Raw genomic sequence first — 17,500 nt, 5'->3', positions numbered from 1 at the left:
CTGAGCTTGAGAGAAGCCTTCAGACTAAAGCTTACCACAAGCTCTAAGCAGACACAAGATTCGGAGTGTTGCAATGTATTTTTGGGGTGGCACCTTGTAATACGCTCCGGCACTCAACATAGTTTTTTACTTCCTAAAAATGTAGACACGCCGTATAATTCCTTTGGCGGCCGCGGGGGCAGTGTTGTTGCTCGGCTATTGATCAAAGTAGCCTATTTTGCATTGATAACCAAGTATATTCTCAGCGACTGTTCAAACAGTAAACCAAACAACAAGAATCCACCATTATTAACTGGTAGAACCTACTGTAGCCAACTAGCTAGCCATGAGCTTTTTTACACTGTGAACAAAACTCTAGAAAGTAATATCTTAGCTGATATGGGAATTAATACACAGTCGGCATATCAAACTGGGATTCTGTTTTAGGTTACACCGGCAAGTAGAATATTTCCGGGCTGACTATTTCACGTCAGGTAAAAAGGCTAGCTAGCATGCTATGTTTTTAACCAGGCTAAATCCAGTTTGCCTGGCTGCCAGCTAGCTACTACTAGTAGGAGAAGGCAACTGAGAAGGCAACTCTTTTCACAAAATGAAAAGACAACCTTTCAACCTTGCAACCTTTCAGTTACTAGTCCAATGCTCTAACCACTAGGCTACCCTGCCGCCCCAGGAGAAAGAGAGGATATCATGTTACCAAAAGGTGTTCGCTGCTCCAAAAATACCACTCCACCCACGTGCACACACGTAGACCGACAGAGTGAAGATGATAGCAACACTAAGTGTACATTGTGGTTAGAGTCAGAGCAGACACTGTGTGAGTTCGTGTCTGATACTGTGGGACACACTGTGTGTACGTGTCTGATACTGTGGGATACTGTGGGACACACTGTGTGTACATGTCTGATACTGTGGGACACACTGTGTGTACGTGTCTGATACTGTGGGATACTGTGGGACACACTGTGAGTTCGTGTCTGATACTGTGGGACACACTGTGTGTACGTGTCTGATACTGTGGGACACACTGTGTGTACGTGTCTGATACTGTGGGACACACTTTGTGAGTTCGTGTCTGATACTGTGGGACACACTGTGTGTACGTGTCTGATACTGTGGGACACACTGTGTGTACGTGTCTGATACTGTGGGACACACTGTGTGTACGTGTCTGATACTGTGGGACACACTGTGTGTACGTGTCTGATACTGTGGGACACACTGTGAGTTCGTGTCTGATACTGTGGGACACACTGTGTGTACGTGTCTGATACTGTGGGACACACTGTGTGTGTACGTGTCTGGTTTGTCCGCGCGTGTGTGTTCGTGCGTCTGCGTGCACGCGTTTCTCCCCCTCTCCTCACATTCATCGAATCCGTATTCCCTCTGTGACACCTACATTTGTGTACACTGGTTATGTGTCTCTCTGAAAATGAGAACGCACATGTCAGATGTATCATGCTTTCAGAGATCACCCGGGGAGCCTATTTCTCACGTGAACCCTGCACCTCTTGGCTGTCAGGACCGTCCAAGCACAGAACCACAGATGTGTGTTGGAGTGGGCTGCCGTGACAGCCTGACACGGAAATGTATTTGTTTGGAGGGTGTAAAACCCATGGGAGGGAGGGGGTGGGGGGAGAGGGGGAGGGGGAGGAGAGATGATAGAGGGTGGAGAGGGTGGGGGGAGGAGAGAGGGAGGGGGAGGGAAGGGGGAGGAGAGAGGGAGAGGGAGGAGGGAGGAGAGAGGGAGGAGAGAGGGAAGAGAGAGGGAGAGGGAGGAGAGAGGGAGAGGGAGGAGAGAGGGAGGGGGGGAGGAGAGAGGGAGGGGGGGGAGAGAGGGAGGGGGGGAGAGAGGGAGGGGGGGAGGAGAGATGATAGAGGGTGGAGAGAGAGGGGGAGGAGAGAGGGAGGGGGAGGGAAGGGGGAGGAGAGAGGGAGAGGGAGGAGGGAGGAGAGAGGGAGGAGAGAGGGAGAGGGAGGAGAGAGGGAGGGGGGAGGAGAGAGGGAGGGGGGGAGGAGAGAGGGAGGGGGGGAGAGAGGGAGGGGGGGAGGAGAGATGATAGAGGGTGGAGAGAGAGGGGGGGCAGATCAGATGAGAGGCACTACTTTGATACTGAGGTGTTCATATGACACCCCCCCACCCCCCAAATGGACCCCCTAAAATGACCCCCTAACGGCGCCCTTATTCCCAGAATGCACCACCTGGTCCCAGTGAAACCTTTCATCTAGTTTACCCCTCTCTCCATGGCGGGGAGTGGCGTGTTACCGTGATAGCGGTCCGATCTGCTCTGCTCAGGTTACAGGGTCAGAGCATGTGGAGCGCTTCCTATTTTTCTCCCTCACCACTTTTGACAGGAGTCTATTTACTTCCCTCTACGGCCCTACGGCACCACTTTGAGACCCAACTTATTGGGGCGGAGAAGAGACAGTGTTAAAAAAGAGGGAGAGGGAGAGGGAGAGAGATGAAGAGGGAGAGGGAGATGGAGAGGGAGAGGGAGAGAGATGAAGAGGGAGAGAGAGATGGAGAGGGAGAGGGAGATGGGGAGAGATAAAGAGGGAGAGAGAGATGGAGAGGGAGAGGGAGAGGGAGAGAGATGAAGAGGGAGAGAGAGATGGAGAGGGAGAGGGAGAGAGATGGAGAGGGAGAGAGAGATGGAGAGGGAGAGGGAGAGAGATGAAGAGGGAGAGAGAGATGGAGAGGGAGAGGGAGAGAGAGATGGGGAGAGATAAAGAGGGAGAGAGAGATGGAGAGGGAGAGGGAGAGAGATTAAGAGGGAGAGAGAGATGAAGAGGGAGAGGGAGAGGGAGAGGGAGATGGGGAGAGAGAAGAGAGGGCTCTTGGATGCCTCCTCTCTTAGATGTCTGTTAGTACTGAAGGAATCCAAAGTGCTTATGAAAAACACTGTCTCACTCCTGGAGCAATAATAGGAAAAGAGAGAGGGAGGAGGGAGAGAGGAGAGAGGGAGGAGGGAGGAGGGAGGAGCGAGAGAGGGAGGAGGGAGAGAGGAGAGAGGGAGGAGGGAGAAGGGAGAGAGGGAGGAGGGAGAGAGGGAGGAGGGAGTTGGGAGAAGGGAGCGAGGGGAGAGGGAGAGGGAGAGAGGAGAGAGGGAGGAGGGAGAAGGGAGAGGGAGGAGGGAGAGAGGGAGGAGGGAGAGAGGAGACGGGAGGGGAAGTAGGGAAGGAGAGAAAGTGGGAGGGAGGGGGAAAGAGGACTGCTGAATCAGCACTCCAGTATGGATTTTCAGTTCTCCTCCTTCTCTTCTGAAAAACAGCCGCCTGGATTGCCAGCCCCGGAACACAACACACAGACCCAGCCCGGCTAAATTAAGTTCCCACTCCTCAAATCTAATTCCTCTTTCTTTTTCCTGGGTATTTTATGAAGAGCATTACATTTTCCTTGTCATATAATATCTGCAGAGCTGTGCCTCTAAAGGAATTAGACCCTTGGAAATAGGTGACAGATTGGGTTTGCCTGATGTGTGTGCGTGCAATTCGATTGCTTACGGGGGGTTCTGTACGGGAGTGCTTGATAAAGTCATGAGGAATACCTTGGCATGGGCGTGTCTATTTAATCCCCCCTGCCCAAACCCCTACCTCCCCTCCATCCCCTTCACACCCCCATTCCTCTGCACTAGCCTATTACCTGTGCTTCGCTGCAGGATCCCCCAGAAGAGACCCATGAATGATGGATAAGGCCTGTATCTCCTCTACCCTCCACTACAGCCAGTAGACTCCAGCCACTAATCAACCATGCAGCCACACAAGACCAGAGTTGTTCATTTTTACAGGACCAGAGCTGTTGATTTCCACAGAACCAGAGCTTTTCATTTCCACAGGACCAGAGCTATTCATTTCCACAGGACCAGAGCTATTCATTTCCACCGGACCAGAGCTGTTGATTTCCACAGAACCAGAGCTTTTCATTTCCACTGGACCAGAGCTATTCAATTCCACAGGACCAGAGCTATTCATTTCCACAGGACCAGAGCTATTCATTTCCACAGGACCAGAGCTGTTCATTTCCACAGGACCAGAGCTATTCAATTCCACAGGACCAGAGCTATTCAATTCCACAGGACCAGAGCTATTCATTTCCACAGGACCAGAGCTATTCATTTCCACAGGACCAGAGCTATTCATTTCCGGGCTAAAATACCCAGATAGATAAAGCTTTGTGTTGTACAGTACAGTATCAGTATCTCAGTGAAGACACTGATTGAATTACAGGGCATCCCCAGTGGCTAGGCGTTGGGTAATTACAGTGTCATTTAAGATGACATTATTATCGGGGTGTCTTTATTAGAATGTGGTTCCCTGTAACTTCACCTCGCCGGTTATACATCCTTATCATAAAGGGAAGTGATTTGGGGAAATAAACTGCCCTCCGTTGTCTTCTTTTGGAACAAGGATCGCTGGCGTATTAATGCTTCCTGATATTCCAGCTGCCACAGTGACTCTATGGTGCTTTAATTTACATTGAAGAACAGTGATTGAGTTTAACCTAGGACCCATGACCATATTATTTGTACATATACAGTATGTACATGTTCTATGAATTTACAAGTTGTCCGTTCTGGTGAGTTTCTCTATCCACTGCGAGCTGTATTCATTATTTTGGGAGGAAGACGAGGGAGCATTGTTATACACTATTAGAAAAAAACAGTTCTATATGGAACCCAAAAGGGTACTACATGGAACCCAAAAGGGTTCTTCAAAGGGTTCTCCGATGGGCACAGCCAAAGAACCCTTTGAGGTTCTATAGCACCTTTTTTTGTCTAAGAGTGTACAATTAGCAGTTACCCATCCATCCATGATTTCTGTTCTCCGTATGCTTTTATTAGGTGTTGCCCACCTCCCCTCCCACAGAGTCCTGCTGGAGTTGGAGAGGATAGAGGGAAGAAAAGAAAAGAGGACGGATGGAGGGATGTGGTGGCTCAGGGCCAGGGGAGGAGAGGCCTGCCAGAGAGGAGAAGAGCGGCACGAACACACACACCTCCCACCAGGAAACATCATGACTATAAACAGTGGCTGAGCCAGGAGGTCAAAGTTGAGTTGAAACATGATTATTAACCCTGACCATGACAATCAGAAATACACAGACACACACACACGCAGGAACTCACACATTCGCACACACATACACACACACAGGAACACACGAACACATTGCAAAACAAACTGTGGAATTTCTTCCGGAACTGTAAACATGAATTATGTCCTGAAGCGTTTACTGGCCACATGATCTGATTGGCTGTCACTAGGTTCTAATTGATACAGGCTCTAACTGGTGCCCAGGTCTGTTGGTCAGGGCCACACACATGATATATATTATCACTGCAATTAACGGTCATACATAATGATCCTACAGTGGAGAGAGGGAAGGAGGGAGACTGAGGGAGTGTGGGTCGTTCCACGAAAATAGTGATTTTTGCGTCCTTTTAATATTTTAAGTAAAAATTGTGCACCAATTTAGAATTTTAAAAGCCTGTCATATTAAAGTAAGTATAAATATAAACTACATGGAGAATTTCATTAATCTTAAAGCTTAATTATTTTATGACAGAATGTTAAAATGAGGTAAAAAGCAAAAAAAAGTTGAGAGTTGCACTTCTCAAAAGGCACCAAATTGGTGGAAGGACCAGTATAGGAGCGAGGGAAAGAGAGAAACCAGAAAAGGACAGGAGAACCGAGTGAGAGAGGGTGAGGGAAGAGAGAGGCCAAGCAATAGAGAGGGAGAACTGATCACCCGGGTTATGTCAATAACTCTCTTGCCCCAGGGTTGTGTAAATTGATCTTTTACTGTTTCTCCTGGTGACAGCGCCTGTAGCAGCCCAGATAAATCACTGTACCTGTAGCTCTGCTCATTGATTGGTGGGACCTGTGGCAATGAGACCAGCCCCGGCTGGGGAGAGACAGGAGCCGCTGGGATAAAGAGTTAGATCCATAGCTGACCCTGGCCATGCTACCTGCCCAGCAGAGGAGAAGGAGCGCTGGGATAAGGAGTTAGCATGGCCAGGGTCAGCTATGGATCTACCTGCCCAGCAGAGAAGAAGGACCGCTAGGATAAAGAGTTAGCACAGCCAGGGTTAGCTATGGATCTACCTGCCCAGCAGAGGAGAAGGACCGCTAGGATAAAGAGTTAGCACAGCCAGGGTCAGCTATGGATCTACCTGCCCAGCAGAGGAGAAGGACCGCTAGGATAAAGAGTTAGCACAGCCAGGGTCAGCTATGGATCTACCTGCCCAGCAGAGGAGAAGGAGCGCTAGGATAAAGAGTTAGCACAGCCAGGGTCAGCTATGGATCTACCTGCCCAGCAGAGGAGAAGGACCGCTGGGATAAAGAGTTAGCACAGCCAGGGTTAGCTATGGATCTACCTGCCCAGCAGAGGAGAAGGACCGCTGGGATAAAGAGTTAGCACAGCCAGGGTCAGCTATGGATCTACCTGCCCAGCAGAGGAGAAGGAGCGCTAGGATAAAGAGTTAGCACAGCCAGGGTCAGCTATGGATCTACCTGCCCAGCAGAGGAGAAGGACCGCTGGGATAAAGAGTTAGCACAGCCAGGGTCAGCTATGGATCTACCTGCCCAGCAGAGGAGAAGGACCGCTGGGATAAAGAGTTAGCACAGCCAGGGTCAGCTATGGATCTACCTGCCCTAACCCTGAGGAGCTAAACCCAGCTCGCCTCAATACAACACTGAGCTGCAGAATTCTGATCTGACCAGCACAGACCAACACAGGTAGAAAATGAGCTGAATGGCCCAGTCAAACTCAGCCTTGGCAAGCCAGCCCGAGGCCAAGGTAGCACAGTGTGTCTCAACCCAGCTCAGCCCTGCAATAGAGAGCGACTGAGACATAATGTCCTCCTGTACAGTAGGTTTAAGGTGTAATGTGTAAATACCCCTGAAACAGTGGTGGGTTCTCCTATCCTATCATGCTGAAATTACAGCCCCATTGTTGTGTAACGCCAACAAAGCAATTACCCAATACGCTGATTATCTGTGTAGTACTTGACAATTAATCAGCACTTCACTCTGCTACCTACTGTAATTCAGAGGTGATTTACAGTACAGTAGCCTACCGTTACAGGGTGACTAATACACAGACACACACACACACTCTCTCCTCTCTCACTTCACTCTGCTACCTACTGTAATTCAGAGGTGTTTTACAGTACAGTAGCCTACTGTTACAGGGTGACTAATACACAGACACACACACACTCTCTCCTCTCTCACTTCACTCTGCTACCTACTGTAATTCAGAGGTGATTTACAGTACAGTAGCCTACTGTTACAGGGTGACTAATACACAGACACACACACACTCTCTCCTCTCTCACTTCACTCTGCTACCTACTGTAATTCAGAGGTGATTTACAGTACAGTAGCCTACTGTTACAGGGTGACTAATACACAGACACACACACACACACTCTCTCCTCTCTCACTTCACTCTGCTACCTACTGTAATTCAGAGGTGATTTACAGTACAGTAGCCTACCGTTACAGGGTGACTAATACACAGACACACACACTCTCTCCTCTCTCACTTCACTCTGCTACCTACTGTAATTCAGAGGTGTTTTACAGTACAGTAGCCTACTGTTACAGGGTGACTAATACACAGACACACACACTCTCCTCTCTCGCTCCCTCTCTCTTTCCCGGTCTGTGGCTGTCTTCAGAAAGGGTAGGGGATCCACAGTGTGTATCAACATGTGTGGGTGGGTGGCTGGTAGAGTCTGGCATGTTCTGACTCCAGATCTCCGGAGTTTGTCATCGTTCTAAAGGGGAGCTGTGTACTGGCTTTGTTGTTGTTGCATCTCTCTCTCTCCCTCTCTCTCTCACACACACACACACTCACTCACTCACTCACTCACTCACTCACTCACTCACTCACTCACTCGGTTTTGCAGTGGGTACCAGTAGAGTGCTTCATTGAAACTCTGAATGAACCGCTCAGTGTGTCAGAGCCACAGGCGTCAACACTTTAAAAAATATTTTTTGGGGGCGGGACACTGATAATGGTGCCAGCTTCTCCCAACCAGGATAAGAAATGGGTGAGATGCCTGGCTCTCTGCCTCCGCTCTCCCCAGGGCTGTTTGTGTGCTGTGTGCATGTATGCGTGTGTGTGTGTGTTTGTTATTTATATAGTTTGCCAGTACATCTGCATATGGTTGAAACTGTGCCATCCATTGTGTTTAACAGTCTCACCATGTGTGTGTTCCCAGCTCCCAGGTGAGTGGCTTTCTGTTCTGACCATTGATCGCTCAGGAGGAGGGCTTGAACAATCCCATTATCTGGTTTGATCCGGTTTAACCTCTCCACATCCCCATGTCCCCACCTGTGACAACCTCTAATGTGTGTATGCACGTGTCCTCGTCTGTGGCCATTTGTACGTGCCCACCAGATCTGTGTATGGGCAGTGCAGTCCATGTCAGTTTGAGGACCAGGCAGGAGAAGCATTACCTCATAGCTGCCCTGCTGTGGGGGCCTCTGGCCCCTGGACTAAGGAGAGGGGGTCTGTACGTGGGAACTGATGGGGGAACAAAGGCCTGCCCACCCCAGACCAACCTCACCCTGCCCAGGCCTCCCAACCATACAGCCTCACAACAAAAGGGGGGTCGTAGGCTATTAATTCCCAGGCAACGATATAAATTGTGTCACAGCTTCAGGAACAAGGCAGGAATGAATTAATGAATGAGTGAATTAATGAATGGGGGTGAAAACAGAATGGGAGAAAAATGTTCAAAAGTCATAAAAAGGGGTGATGGCATACAGAGGCCGGGTGAGGCCGGGTGAGGCTGGGCGAGGCAAGGGCCTTTTGTATGGTGGTGGGGGAGAAGGGGGAAGCAGGGAGGGGAGGTGGGTGAAGAACGACAAAGGCCAGGTCAGCCGCAGTCACAGGGGTCAAATAGCCCCCCTCCCTTGAGAGGGAACACTTTTCTCGGTCCTGACAGAAACTCTCCTAAGGTCAGTAGATCAGGGAGGACAGAAACACACACACACACCATTCATCTCATCCCAGATCTAAAACACCGGCACTTTAGGAATTCTAGCTATCTGTGTGTGTGTGTGTGTGTGTGTGTGTGTGTGTGTGTGTGTGTGTGTGTGTGTGTGTGTGTGTGTGTGTGTGTGTGTGTGTGTGTGTGTGTGTGTGTGTGTGTGTGTGTGTGTGTGTGTGTGTGATGTAACTCAGTATACTTGTCTCTCTGAGAGCAGTCCCAGCAGCATCACTAACCCTACCCCACTAGCCCGTGCTCAGGAGAGTGTCAGTGCACTGAGCAGAGTGCAGGATAATTGGAGGGCCATTTTATCTATCTAGTGTCTGTGCCACTCCAGCGCCCGGGTCACAGGCAAGGGAGTCCCAGTAAAAACACTAGCTCAACAGTTACCAATCATTTCTATCCCAGCAGAAGAAAAGGCCCAGTGGGGCCAGCACCCTGAGAGGGCCCCTTAAGGGCCACGTCCTGCACAGCTACAAAGACACCGCAGGTCTGACCTTGTCCTATAGAGGGGCAGAACACACAACACAGACCAGAGGCCCCCAGAAGGTCAGGGGCCATGCACAGTAACAATTAGAGATGCTTAACTCACTCTCTCCTGTCTATTTCTCTATCTTTGTGTCTCTGTCTCCCTCTTTTCCCCCTATTCTCGCTCTCTTTCTTACTTACTGTGTCATTCAATTTCCCAATCTTTCTCTCTTTCTCCCTCTCTCTCTCTCCCTCTCTTTCTCCTCTGTAGATTGATGCTCCACAGTCTAAGATGGCCCCACTCATGCAGAACGGTATACATTTACTTTTCATTTTCAAACAGGTTGAACAAAAGGGTTCATGATCACAAAGCAAAGAGGGCCCTCATAGATGTTCTTACTTTTGAAACGGGTTCAATTGAAGCTGAATTTTCGGTTCATTTTCACGTGTCAACAGTTGTTTCAATTGAACGTTGTATGATTATAACGACTAATACTTAAGAACTACTCTTTTCAAATCCATTTCTACTGGACTGGGGTTCTACTGACTCGCTTTTTTTCCTTCGTTTGAGTTTTTTTCTTCTTTCTTTCTTTCTTTGTTTTATTTTACGGCCCTGTTTTTCCCCTCCATCTTCCTCAGCGTGTACTGTAGCTGTTCTCTGGAATGCAATTAGGCCACCTAAATTAAGTGGTAATGGAGAACCTGGGCTACAAATTGTGGTTGCCCAGGCAACGCCCGCTCACAACTCTGCCTGCAGTAGTTTTGTCACTTTATCTGCAAAATGCACAATTGAGCCTTAAACCAGGTGGGGGGGGGGAGAGACAGCTGCGCGCTAGGCGCTTCCCAGTGTCCTGTTTTAATACAGCCGGTCTTCAAATAGTACTCCGTTAACCCTCTAATACCATATGACAGGTGCGTGTGGGTGAACGGGAGATAGAGGAAAGAGAAGATTTTTGAAAGACCTTCAAAAGATGACCCATTTTACATTTGGCTTTGATTGGAAATAACCGTCCAGTATGCTGAAGTATGAGTGACATTTTGGAAGAGGAGTAGGATTTTGGAAGAAGAGTAGGAATTTGGAAGAGGACCCTCCCTGCTGTACTCTGTGGAGAAGTGGCGGATAACAAACTGTCGAAACGCTCTCTTATGCAGAACCATAAGTAGCTGCATCTGATTTGGACGTTCGAGCGTGGATGGAATTGGAATAAGTGGAATACGTATTAAATGTAATCCGTTGTTGAATCAAACCTTATCAATAAGCTGCTTTTCCTGGGCTAATACAATGCAATTTCAGATTGCTTGGCATGTAGTGACATGAAAGAAATAGTATTTGAGAGTTTATTAGGTTATCATGCTGGCTTGTTCTAACAGGTTCTGTATGCTCAGAGGCTCTGGCAGTGTCCTGTAGTTGAGCTATGTGTGTCTAACTCAGCCTTTCTGGGAAAGCATTGATCAATGGGAGATCTGACTGAAGATTCGAGTTACACACACTCCGAAGTTAGACCAAACACACACGCACACACACACACACACACACACAACCAGATCTGAAAGGATTGAGCCCTGGGTCTTCCAGATGTGAGGTTGTTCAGGTGGGACACACAGCCGTCTGCAGTTTGGGTCGCCCAGGTGCTGTGTGTTTTGGTCCGGACACAGACACACACACACACACACACACACAGACACACACACACACACACACACACACACACACACACACACACAGGAATGCATAGTGAACAGGACACACAGGTAGTGTGAACTTCTGATTGTAGCTTTGCCAATATATTATGGGATGAAAAAGGAGGTGAGGGTATGGCCGTAAGGCACACGTCTCCCAAAAGCCTCCCTTCACTCACAGATGAAGGAAGGAACACCCCTTCTCCTTCTCCAGAATGCCCTTTAGACTATGGGTGCGTAAGCAAAATATCTCTGATGGAATCCACATGTTGGAAAGAGACTGTTCTCTCTCTTTTCTTTTGTAATGTGTACTATGAATAAATAGCTTGGGCTAAAGGGTATCATATTTGTAGAATAACACTGACATGGCACCAGTTTGAAAGGCTGGATGCTGATACTGTGTGGAGTTCGAGAAGGAATGAATAAGGCTTAGGGAAAACCTAACGCTCATTTCTTAGTGTTCCTTCAGATGTCTTATAACAGATTGCTGTCCATGTTGAGGGGGATGTGGGGTGGAAATAGCGATGTGTAACATTTAACACTTGTCTGTCTGTGGCATTCTTCTCACATTGATAAAAGAGAGAAATAACAACACCTGTTAATGGGTTGTGTGTTAGCGTGTGATATTTGCAGGCAGCTATAAGGTCAATTCCATCTCAATTCAGGAATCAATTCAGGAATCAATTCAGGAATCAATTCAGGAATCAATTCAGGAATCTCAGGATGTTAATTTGAATTCCATTCCAAAATGAAGGTTGCCTTTTATTTTCAATTATGATTTTCCATTTCTTGAATTTGGATTTAAATATACCGCCTTTTTCAAATCAAAATCAAAATGTACTTGGAACCCAATCCTGGTGCGCACCGTTCTGTTTGATTGATTCCACTGCAGCAGGTGGCTGTGTACCTGCCTGAGCAGAGACTGGTGGAGGGGAGGGGAGGAGGGGGAAGTGAGTGGCACAGCAGCCAGGAAGTGTGGCCAAGGTGTGTTGTTGGAGTTCACCCCGCACGGCGAGGAGGAGAGGGGTCCGCTGGATGGAACATCAGACCGCTTCATCACCATGGCAGCAGCCAACCACGGCAGCCCACGCCAAGTGGCTTGGCACAGCAATCCCACAATCCTTCACAGCAGAACCCAGCAGACTGCAGTGCATTCCTCCAGTGGTGGAAGTGGGGCATTTTGTCTACACACGGTGGGTTCTGATTGGTGTGACAGAGCGAATGGAATGCTTCACTTCAAAGGAGGATGAAACCCACCTAGGTTTCAGGCTGGCCACCCCATACGTGTTGAAATCACTAATAAGGGCTAGCATTAGTAATATGGCATTTGGTCCACTGTCTTTTCAAGGAAACCCCATAATTGATTTGAATCCTTCTCCAGTTTGGCCTGAAAGGGAACCTGTGTTGGTTGAGTATTTTGTTCATGAATATTTATATTGTGAGAGGCCTGGAGGTATTTTCGATTGACCAATTGCAGGTTATTAGCATGAGTTGTGGTTGTTCCAACATCCTCAGACCGTGTTGTTTACTCTACTTTAATATTGTTCTTTAAATACTGACACAAAATGGATTTACATGTAGGAGATGATCTGCGAAGCAAAAACCTTCTGACCCTCTATTAGATTGACATTTGCATTCGGCTTTTTATCACTTTATCCTGAGTTTGACTTCATAGGCTACAGGCTGCAGCAGGATTTCACAGCATTGGTCAGTTCTATGCAGATCATGAATGATTGTTTGATGAAACAAACTAAAAGTGGGATGAAAGTGAGCCGACATGAGTGTGTAGGAGGGCATCTTAGCCCTCTAATGGAGAGGTGTGTGTAGGAGCACATCTCAGCCCCCTCGTGGAGGGGTGTGTGTAGGACGGCATCTCAGCCCCCTCATGGAGGTGTGTGTAGGAGCACATCTCAGCCCCCTCATGGAGGTGTGTGTAGGAGCACATCTCAGCCCTCTCATGGAGGGGTGTGTGTAGGACGGCATCTCAGCCCCCTCATGGAGGGGTGTGTGTTGGAGCACATCTCAGCCCCCTCATGGAGGGGTGTGTGTAGGAGCACATCTCAGCCCTCTCATGGAGGGGTGTGTGTAAGACGGCATCTCAGCCCCCTCATGGAGGGGTGTGTGTTGGAGCACATCTCAGCCCCCTCGTGGAGAGGTGTGTGTAGGAGCACATCTCAGCCCTCTCATGGAGAGGTGTGTGTAGGAGGGCATCTCAGCCCCCTCATGGAGGGGTGTGTGTAGGAGGGCATCTCAGCCCCCTCATGGAGGGGTGTGTGTAGGAGGGCATCTCAGCCCCCTGATGGAGGGGTGTGTGTAGGAGGGCATCTTAGCCCCCTCATGGAGAGGTGTGTGTAGGAGCACATCTCAGCCCTCTCATGGAGAGGTGTGTGTAGGAGGGCATCTCAGCCCTCTCATGGAGAGGTGTGTGTAGGAGGGCATCTCAGCCCCCTCATGGAGGGGTGTGTGTAGGAGGGCATCTCAGCCCCCTCATGGAGGGGTGTGTGTAGGAGGGCATCTTAGCCCCCTCATGGAGGGGTGTGTGTAGGAGGGCATCTCAGCCCCCTCATGGAGGGGTGTGTGTAGGAGGGCATCTCAGCCCCCTCATGGAGGGGTGTGTGTAGGAGGGCATCTCAGCCCCCTCATGGAGGGGTGTGTGTAGGAGGGCATCTCAGCCCCTTCATGGAGGGGTGTGTGTAGGAGGGCATCTCAGCCCCCTCATGGAGGGGTGTGTGTAGGAGGGCATCTCAGCCCCCTCATGGAGGGGTGTGTGTAGGAGGGCATCTCAGCCCCCTCATGGAGGGGTGTGTGTAGGAGGGCATCTCAGGCCCCTCATGGAGGGGTGTGTGTAGGAGGGCATCTCAGCCCCCTCATGGAGGGGTGTGTGTAGGAGGGCATCTCAGCCCCCTCATGGAGGGGTGTGTGTAGGAGGGCATCTCAGCCCCCTCATGGAGGGGTGTGTGTAGGAGGGCATCTCAGCCCTCTCATGGAGGGGTGTGTGTTGGAGCACATCTCAGCCCCCTCATGGAGGGGTGTGTGTTGGAGCACATCTCAGCCCCCTCATGGAGGGGTGTGTGTAGGAGCACATCTCAGCCCCCTCATGGAGGGGTGTGTGTAGGAGCACATCTCAGCCCTCTCATGGAGGGGTGTGTGTAGGAGCACATCTCAGCCCCCTCATGGAGGGGTGTGTGTTGGAGCACATCTCAGCCCTCTCATGGAGGGGTGTGTGTAGGAGCACATCTCAGCCCTCTCATGGAGGGGTGTGTGTAGGAGCACATCTCAGCCCCCTCATGGAGGGGTGTGTGTAGGAGCACATCTCAGCCCTCTCATGGAGGGGTGTGTGTAGGAGCACATCTCAGCCCCCTCATGGAGGGGTGTGTGTAGGAGCACATCTCAGCCCTCTCATGGAGGGGTGTGTGTAGGAGCACATCTCAGCCCTTTCATGGAGGGGTGTGTGTTGGAGCACATCTCAGCCCTTTCTTGGAGGGGTGTGTGTTGGAGCACATCTCAGCCCCCTCATGGAGGGGTGTGTGTAGGAGCACATCTCAGCCCCCTCATGGAGGGGTGTGTGTAGGAGCACATCTCAGCCCTCTCATGGAGGGGTGTGTGTAGGAGCACATCTCAGCCCCCTCATGGATGGGTGTGTGTTGGAGCACATCTCAGCCCTCTCATGGAGGGGTGTGTGTAGGAGCACATCTCAGCCCTCTCATGGAGGGGTGTGTGTAGGAGCACATCTCAGCCCCCTCATGGAGGGGTGTGTAGAGGAGGGCATCTCAGCCCCCTCATGGAGGGGTGTGTTTAGGAGCACATCTCAGCCCTCTCATGGAGGGGTGTGTGTAGGAGCACATCTCAGCCCCCTCATGGAGGGGTGTGTAGAGGAGGGCATCTCAGCCCCCTCATGGAGGGGTGTGTGTAGGAGCACATCTCAGCCCTCTCATGGAGGGGTGTGTAGAGGAGCACATCTCAGCCCCCTCATGGAGGGGTGTGTGTAGGAGCACATCTCAGCCCCCTCATGGAGGGGTGTGTGTAGGAGCACATCTCAGCCCCCTCATGGAGGGGTGTGTGTAGGAGCACATCTCAGCCCCCTCATGGAAGGGTGTGTGTAGGAGCACATCTCAGCCCCCTCATGGAGGGGTGTGTAGAGGAGGGCATCTCAGCCCCCTCATGGAGGGGTGTGTGTAGGAGCACATCTCAGCCCCCTCATGGGGTGGTGTGTAGAGGAGGGCATCTCAGCCCCCTCATGGAGGGGTGTGTAGAGGAGGGCATCTCAGCCCCCTCATGGAGGGGTGTGTGTAGGAGCACATCTCAGCCCTCTCATGGAGGGGTGTGTGTTGGAGCACATCTCAGCCCCCTCATGGAGGGGTGTGTGTAGGAGCACATCTCAGCCCCCTCATGGAGGGGTGTGTGTAGGAGCACATCTCAGCCCCCTCATGGAGGGGTGTGTGTAGGAGCACATCTCAGCCCTCTCATGGAGGGGTGTGTAGAGGAGGGCATCTCAGCCCCCTCATGGAGGGGTGTGTGTTGGAGCACATCTCAGCCCTCTCATGGAGGGGTGTGTGTAGGAGCACATCTCAGCCCCCTCATGGAGGGGTGTGTGTAGGAGCACATCTCAGCCCCCTCATGGAGGGGTGTGTGTAGGAGCACATCTCAGCCCCCTCATGGAGGGGTGTGTAGAGGAGGGAATCTCAGCCCCCTCATGGAGGGGTGTGTGTTGGAGCACATCTCAGCCCCCTCATGGAGGGGTGTGTGTAGGAGCACATCTCAGCCCCCTCATGGAGGGGTGTGTGTAGGAGCACATCTCAGCCCCCTCATGGAGGGGTGTGTGTAGGAGCACATCTCAGCCCCCTCATGGAGGGGTGTGTGTAGGAGCACATCTCAGCCCCCTCATGGAGGGGTGTGTGTAGGAGCACATCTCAGCCCCCTCATGGAGGGGTGTGTAGAGGAGGGCATCTCAGCCCCCTCATGGAGGGGTGTGTAGAGGAGGGCATCTCAGCCCCCTCATGGAGGGGTGTGTGTAGGAGCACATCTCAGCCCCCTCATGGGGTGGTGTGTAGAGGAGGGCATCTCAGCCCCCTCATGGAGGGGTGTGTAGAGGAGGGCATCTCAGCCCCCTCATGGAGGGGTGTGTGTAGGAGCACATCTCAGCCCCCTCATGGAGGGGTGTGTGTAGGAGCACATCTCAGCCCCCTCATGGAGGGGTGTGTGTAGGAGCACATCTCAGCCCCCTCATGGAGGGGTGTGTGTAGGAGCACATCTCAGCCCCCTCATGGGGTGGTGTGTAGAGGAGGGCATCTCAGCCCCCTCATGGAGGGGTGTGTAGAGGAGGGAATCTCAGCCCCCTCATGGAGGGGTGTGTGTAGGAGCACATCTCAGCCCCCTCATGGAGGGGTGTGTAGAGGAGGGAATCTCAGCCCCCTCATGGAGGGGTGTGTGTTGGAGCACATCTCAGCCCCCTCATGGAGGGGTGTGTAGAGGAGGGCATCTCAGCCCTCTCATGGAGGGGTGTGTGTTGGAGCACATCTCAGCCCCCTCATGGAGGGGTGTGTGTAGGAGCACATCTCAGCCCCCTCATGGAGGGGTGTTTAGAGGAGGGCATCTCAGCCCCCTCATGGAGGGGTGTGTAGAGGAGGGCATCTCAGCCCCCTCATGGAGGGGTGTGTGTAGGAGCACATCTCAACCCCCTCATGGAGGGGTGTGTGTAGGAGCACATCTCAGCCCCCTCATGGGGTGGTGTGTAGAGGAGGGCATCTCAGCCCCCTCATGGAGGGGTGTGTTTAGGAGCACATCTCAGCCCCCTCATGGAGGGGTGTGTAGAGGAGGGCATCTCAGCCCCCTCATGGGGTGGTGTGTAGGAGCACATCTCAGCCCCCTCATGGGGTGGTGTGTAGGAGCACATCTCAGCCCCCTCATGGGGTGGTGTGTAGATGAGGGCATCTCAGCCCCCTCATGGAGGGGTGTGTTTAGGAGCACATCTCAGCCCCCTCATGGAGGGGTGTGTAGGAGCACATCTCAGCCCCCTCATGGAGGGGTGTGTAGGAGCACATCTCAGCCCCCTCATGGAGGGGTGTGTAGGAGCACATCTCAGCCCCCTCATGGAGTGGTGTGTGTAGGAGCACATCTCAGCCCCCTCATGGAGTGGTGTGTGTTAGAGCACATCTCAGCCCCCTCATGGAGTGGTGTGTGTAGGAGCACATCTCAGCCCCCTCATGGAGTGGTGTGTGTAGGAGCACATCTCAGCCCCCTCATGGAGTGGTGTGTGTAGGAGCACATCTCAGCCCCCTCATGGAGTGGTGTGTGTAGGAGCACATCTCAGCCCCCTCATGGAGTGGTGTGTGTAGGAGCACATATCAGCCCCC

This window comes from Oncorhynchus masou, chromosome 6, assembly GCF_036934945.1.
Source record: "Oncorhynchus masou masou isolate Uvic2021 chromosome 6, UVic_Omas_1.1, whole genome shotgun sequence".
Lineage (NCBI taxonomy): Eukaryota > Metazoa > Chordata > Actinopteri > Salmoniformes > Salmonidae > Oncorhynchus > Oncorhynchus masou.
This window is presented reverse-complemented; position numbering follows the sequence as displayed.